This window comes from Humulus lupulus, chromosome 3, assembly GCF_963169125.1.
Source record: "Humulus lupulus chromosome 3, drHumLupu1.1, whole genome shotgun sequence".
Taxonomy (NCBI): Eukaryota; Viridiplantae; Streptophyta; class Magnoliopsida; order Rosales; family Cannabaceae; genus Humulus; species Humulus lupulus.
The window spans coordinates 29,811,000-29,818,244 of record NC_084795.1 but is presented as its reverse complement, the minus strand read 5'-3'; the positions used below and the strand labels follow the sequence as shown (position 1 = coordinate 29,818,244).

Sequence of the window (7,245 nt, the reverse complement as noted above, 5' to 3'; positions counted from 1 at the left end):
CACTCTTTTTGGTGTTTTAGAAAAAGATCAAATTGACAATTCACCAAAATAGTTAGGTTAATATTAATAATAAGATTTGATTTTTCAAAATCATATTTTATTAGTAATATTTCATATTTATTTTGTAACCCCATTTTATTGTTTAATTTCTTTTTAGTCATTTTCTCCATCTATAAATAGGGACTCTTTCTTCACAATTAGTATATAATTTTTAGAGTAAAGAAAATATAGCAAAATTTATACTCGCTTTCATCTCATATTTTCTTCTTAGAATTTTGTGAGAATCATGAGCATAATGGCCTAATCTTCCTAGGAAGGTTAGGGATGATTCCATATGCTAGTGATGTCATTTTGCTACTTTGATTTACTATGTTCTTAATGTAATATATTTGAGATATTTATGTTCTTTCATCTCCATCTCTATTTTGTCATCTTTATTTACTTATGCTAATAGTATATAGGATTAATCATGCTCTTTCTATGTGCTTCTAATTAGTAAAAGTAATATTGATACATAATTTTATGTCTAATCTTCTATTGCACTATTGCCCTTGGGTATTTTGTAATTTTTAGATTTTTCATAAGATTAACATTGTGCTTTTAAAGTAAAGAACTTAATAACTCAAATGGAATTTTGTTAGAAAATAATATGGACTTTAATGTTAGATTTTCCAAGTAAATGTTGGGATGTGAACTATTTACTTGTGTATTTTTGTAAATCAAGTAACCATGTAACTAAATAAGCATATGGATGATTCTTGAAACCTTTCCATTTCTCAAACTCTTGATTACATCTTACATTTATTTCACGTATCTCATTTTATCATTTCATCAAAAAGACAATACCAAAATCTCAAATCTCTTTTCATTTCCATTTTTTATTTATTTCTTGTTACTAATTTTTTTTTGTGTTATTTTCTACTAATATTTTGATTTTGGGTTACCTCCTTGTGGATCGACCCCCCGATTATACTACAACCACCGCTTAGTGGTTGTCACAATTTCAGCCCAACCTTTTATGCACCTTGGGCCATGCACATTGCTATTTTGAGCTTCAAAGCTCACTCTTTTTGGTGTTTTAGAAAAAGATCAAATTGACAATTCACCAAAATAGTTAGGTTAATATTAATAATAAGATTTGATTTTTCAAAATCATATTTTATTAGTAATATTTCATATTTATTTTGTAACCCCATTTTGTTGTTTAATTTCTTTTTAGTCATTTTCTCCATCTATAAATAGGGACTCTTTCTTCACAATTAGTATATAATTTTTAGAGTAAAGAAAATATAGCAAAATTTATACTCGCTTTCATCTCATATTTTCTTCTTAGAATTTTGTGAGAATCATGAGCATAATGGCCTAATCTTCCTAGGAAGGTTAGGGATGATTCCATATGCTAGTGATGTCATTTTGCTACTTTGATTTACTATGTTCTTAATGTAATATATTTGAGTTATTTATGTTCTTTCATCTCCATCTCTATTTTGTCATCTTTATTTACTTATGTTAATAGTATATAGGATTAATCATGCTCTTTCTATGTGCTTCTAATTAGTAAAAGTAATATTGATACATAATTTTATGTCTAATCTTCTATTGCACTATTGCCCTTGGGTATTTTGTAATTTTTAGATTTTTCATAAGATTAACATTGTGCTTTTAAAGTAAAGAACTTAATAACTCAAATGGAATTTTGTTAGAAAATAATATGGACTTTAATGTTAGATTTTCCAAGTAATTGTTGGGATGTGAACTATTTACTTGTGTATTTTTGTAAATCAAGTGACCAAGTAACTAAACAAGCATATGGATGATTCTTGAAACCTTTCCATTTCTCAAACTCTTGATTACATCTTACATTTATTTCACTTATCTCATTTTATCATTTCATCAAAAAGACAACACAAAAATCTCAAATCTCTTTTCATTTCCATTTTTTATTTATTTCTTGTTACTAATTTTTTTTTGTTATTTTCTACTAATCTTTTGATTTTAGGTTACCTCATTGTGGATCGACCGCCCGATTATACTACAACCACCGCTTAGTGGTTGTCACGATTTGGGCATTAAACAAATTTTGACGCTGCTGCCGGGGAGGTAGTTTTCAAAGGTTTAATGAAATTTTAACAAAAATGTTGGTAACTTTATTTGTATTTTTGTTGGTGTGAATATTGTGTTAGTATAGTTTTTATTTTTATTTTTTTTATTTACTAATTTTTAGTTAATTTGGTTATTATTATTAAAAAAATAAAACAAAAAAAATCATAAAAAAAGTCAGTAATTTATACATATATATAGTGTTTTTCTTTCTTCCTTTTCTTAAAATTATACATATATAAATATACATATGAAAAAAAACGTAAAAAAAAAACATATATATTTATTTCTTAAATTTGTTTCTCTACTTTTTGGATACGAAAATAAACATTATATAAATATATATATAAGCTTATATTTTTCTTTTTAACTATAGTTTCATTAATCTTTCTTTTTTTTTAGTTAAATAAATATTTGTAGAAGAAAAAAGATTAAGCTTGTATTTTATCTTCACTTTAATTCTCCTTTCTTTATTTTATTTTGCGTTATTTATTTTGTTACTTAGTTTAGGCTTTTCTTTTTCTTTTCTTTGCCTTAGCTTTCCTTAGAACTTAAGTTTTCCAACAACAAAAAAATTGCATAAAATTGTTCATAAAATTTCAATCATAAAACGTTTAGTATTGGGAACAATTGTGTAATATTACAAATGATAGAAACCGATATTGTTCTGTCTAGAAAGATTGGTTGTTAAATAAGGTTTGTGATAGTGTTACCCTCCACACTTACCTGGGAACCTCTGAAGTTCTGTCTAGGCAAGTGTGGGTCTAAAGCGGTAACTTGGCAACCTTCCCAATCGGCCTGGGAACATTTCGAGCATCTATATTTGCACTATTACATTGTTGAACTTATTACTATAAGAAAACCAAGCTTGTTCTATCAAAATAAGCAATTTCACTTTGCTTAAAGGTTGTTTGGTCGAAAAGGTTGACTTGTGATCCACCATACTTACTCAGTAACCTCGGGGAGTTCTAGTAAGGTGTTGGAGATCACCCCAAAACCTCCAAATCTACTTGGGAACAAGTTTAACAAAAAAAATCAAATCAAATAAAAATAATAAAAATAAATATAATAAAAAATAATAATAATAAATCTAATTCTGATTTTCGAGAGTGGATGAATCATCACGAAACTTCTAGTGACACTTCTTCCAATTCATTCACCACTCCTTCCGGAACTCCTTCCACCAATCCTACTTCTCCACAAACTTTAGCTAATCATAATCCGTTCGCAATGGCTCGCAATGATGAAATCCAACCAAGAACTCTCAATGACTACCTCCATCCTACTCGCACTTCCACGACTTCATGCATTATCTTCCCTCCTAATATGCCCGCATTAGACTTTAAACCTGGCATGATTCAACTCTTGCCCACATTTCATGGAATGGAAAACGAAAGCCCATACGTGCATATCAGAGAATTCGAGGAGGTAGTAGCCATGTTCTATAACTGAGCCGAAAATGCCGATTCTGTGCGACTGAAGTTCTTCTCTTTCTCCTTGAAGGACAAAGTAAAAGGTTGGTTATACTCTTTGAGACCTAGGTCTATTGGAACATGGGAGGAGATGACCAAATCCTTCTTTCTAAAACACTTCCCTAGCTATAAGACCAACAGTCTAAAACGACAGATTTCCACATTCTCCCAAAAGGACAATGAAACGTTCTATCAAGTCTGGGAAATATTCAAAGATCTGTTGAATCAGTGTCCGCACCATGGCTATGAGAACTGGCGCTTGGTCAGTTACTTCTATGAAGGCCTCACGAGTCGTGAGCGCCAGTTTGTAGAAATGCTATGCAATGGTGAATTCCTCGAAAAAGAGCCAGACGATGCTCTTGAATATCTCGAAGAAATCGTGAAAAAGTCTCACACCTGGACTGGTCCAAGTGCTACTGATAGCACCAACCGACACAAACCATCTGGGATCTATCAACTTCAAGAAGAGGATAGTGTTAAGGCCCAACTCGAAGCTTTGAAAAAGCAGTTTGAGGTCTTAATGACGAAAAATGCCCAAAAATCGCACATGATCGCTCAAGCAAAATCACAAGAACCTTGCTTTGTTTGTGGAGACACGGAGCACTTAGCTAAGGACTGCTTAGCTTTGAATGAAATGAGAGGGGTTTATGAGGAGCAATGTAATACCTTAGGGGCATATAACAAGCCATTCTCCCATACGTACAACCCTGGTTGGAGAAACCACCCGAATTTTAGTTGGAGAGATTCCAACCAAGCTCAATCGTCTGGAGGACAATGGATAAATGAGCAACAAGTTCAACCATCAAAGGCGTATTCTGCACCTCAATACAATGCTCATCCATAACGAAATTCTCTCGAGAATACTCTTCATGCAGTCATAGAGGAACAATCCAAACTAAATCGCCAAATGATGGAAGAAATCAAGGAAATGAAATGTCAATTCTCAAAATTGACTGAATCCTTGGCCATTCCGGAAAAAGGCAAACTTCCTTCCCAACCAAAATTCAATGTGCAAGGCCAACATATGGCCCAATCTTCAAATTCTAATGATCAAAATGTCAAGGAAGTAAATGCCATCGCGACTAGAAGCGGTAAGACTTTGCTTGACCCACCCATAAAATCCAACTCTCCCAGTATTCCAAAAGTTACTCCAGAAAATCCACCACTCAATGCCTCTCCAAAAGTACCATTTCCCCAGGCTTTGAAACCTGTTGGGAAACTGCCTGATAACCGAGCTGAAATCCTTGAGCACTTGACACAAGTGAAGATTAATCCTCCTTGGCTTCACATCATTAAACAAGAGCCGACTTATGCCAAAATCATCAAGGACCTATGCACTGCAAAAAGGAAGCACCATGTCAAGAAGACTGCTTTCTTGACTAAGCAAGTGAGTGCAGTGATTGAACAAAAGGCACCGCTGAAATACAAAGATCCCGATTGTCCCACCATTTCCTGCCAAATTGGGACCCATGAAGTCAGCCAAGCCTTACTTGATCTTGGCGCGAGTGTAAACCTCATGCCTTACTCTGTATACTCGCAACTCGGTCTTGGAGAAATGAAACCAACATTTGTTGTGCTACAGCTTGCTGACCGCTCCACCAAAAAGCCTAAAGGTATTGTTGAGGATGTTTTAGTTCAAATTGAAAAATTCTATTATCTCGTGGACTTTCTTATTCTTGATACCCAATCTGTGGTAAACATGGAGTCTAAAATTCCTATTATCCTCGGAAGACCATTCCTTGCTACAGCAAATGCTTTGATCAATTGTCGGAATGGTCTAATGAAGATATCGTTTGGAAACATGACTCTTGAAGTCAATATCTTCCACATCGGGAAACAACCCCGCGAAGATGATGAATGTTATCAAACATTCATGATTGACTCTTTAATTCTTGAGGAAGTTCAATTGCGAAGCAACTTTGATAATCTTGATGAACTCCTCCTTCTGTCAAGCAATGAAAGTCTCAGTTCTATTGAGTCTACTCTTGCAGTATCAGATCGCATAGACTCACGCAATAGAAGGACTCAGTTTTGGCAACCTCGCTTTGAAGAGCTACCTCGTGAGAGGGCACAGCCGAAAACTTCAGCCGAAGAGGTTCCAATTGTTCAATTGACCCAACTTCTCGAGGGTTTGAAACATGCCTTCTTGGGAGACGGTGAAACATTTCTAGTTATCATCTCGTCCAACCTTCAAAATTCTCAAGAATTGCAGTTACTCGAGCTACTGCGAACGCATAAATCTGCGATAGGTTGGACGCTTGCTGATATCAAAGGTATTAGCCCTTTAATTTTCTCCCATCGAATCAATCTGGAGAATGAGGCAATCCCTCGAAGAGACCCTCAAAGGCGACTGAACCCCACAATGAAAGAAGTTGTAAAAAATGAAGTTTTGAAATTGCTAGACGCTGGTATTATTTACCCAGTAGTTGATAGAAAATGGGTTAGTCCTACTCAAGTCATGCCCAAGAAATCTGGTGTCACCGCTATCCAAAACGAAAAAGGGGTCCTTGTCCCCACAAAAACGGTGATGGGGTGGCGCATGTGCATTGATTATAGAAAATTAAATGTTACCTCCCGCAAAGATCATTTTCCACTCACATTCATTGATCAAATCCTTGAACATGTAGCTGGTCATCCATTGTATTGCTTTCTTTATGGCTATTCTGGCTACTATCAAATTGAGATTGCATAAGAGGATCAAGATAAGACCACATTCACTTGTCCCTTTGGCACTTTTGCGTTCCGGCGTATGCCATTTGGCTTGTGTAATACACCAGCTACTTTCCAAAGATGCATGATGAGCATCTTTAGTGACATGTTTGAAAAATCAATGGAAGTATTCATGGATGACTTAACCATTTTTGGAAATTCCTTTGACACGTGTCTTCTTCATCTTGAAGTTGTTTTAAGACGATGCATTGAGAAAGGACTTGTGATCATAGTTTTAGGCCACATTGTTTCTGAAAGAGGAATTGAGGATGATCAATCCAAAGTTGACCTTATCTCCAACCTGCCTACACCTAAGACTGTCAAAGATGTTAGGTCATTCCTTGGTCATGCTAGTTTCTATAAGAGGTTCATACAAAAAATTTCAATGATTGCTCGTCCGCTGAGCAACCTCCTAGCCAAAGATGTTACCTTTGAGTGGACACCTAAGTGTGAGGAATCATTCCAAACGCTTGTCAATTCACTCACTTTTGCTCCCATAATTTAGTCACCCGATTGGAGCCTTCCTTTCGAGATCATGTGTGACGCCAGTAACTTTGTTGTGGGAGCTGTGCTAGGACAACGAAGGGAGGGGAAACCCTTTGTTATCTATTATGCAAGCCGAACTCTCAATAGTGATCAAATGAACTATTCCACTACTGAAAAAGAGTTGCTTTCTATCATCTTTGCCCTTGACAAATTTCGATCTTATTTGATTGGATCATCTATTACGATCTTCACAGATCACTTCACCCTTAAGTATCTCCTTTCCAAAAAGGATGCTAAGGTGCGATTAATACGGTGGATCCTTCTCTTGTAAGAATTTGATATAACAATTAAAGACAAGAAAGGTTTTGAAAATGTCATTGCGGACCACTTGTCCCGACTTGAATTCAGCGATCCTGCTGATGGTCCACCTATTCATGATGATTTCCCCGATGAACAATTGTTTTCTGTTGCTAAGTTA

The 7,245-nt window shown here is 35.0% G+C and overlaps 1 non-coding gene across 1 annotated transcript; it reads right to left on the bottom strand.

Moving 5' to 3' along the window:
* Positions 1-3,711: 3,711 nt before the first annotated feature.
* On the bottom strand, positions 3,712-3,818 carry LOC133828301 (small nucleolar RNA R71). Its single transcript, XR_009890929.1, has one exon. It is a non-coding gene; the product is annotated as a small nucleolar RNA R71 (small nucleolar RNA).
* Between the last annotated feature and the right edge of the window lie 3,427 nt (positions 3,819-7,245).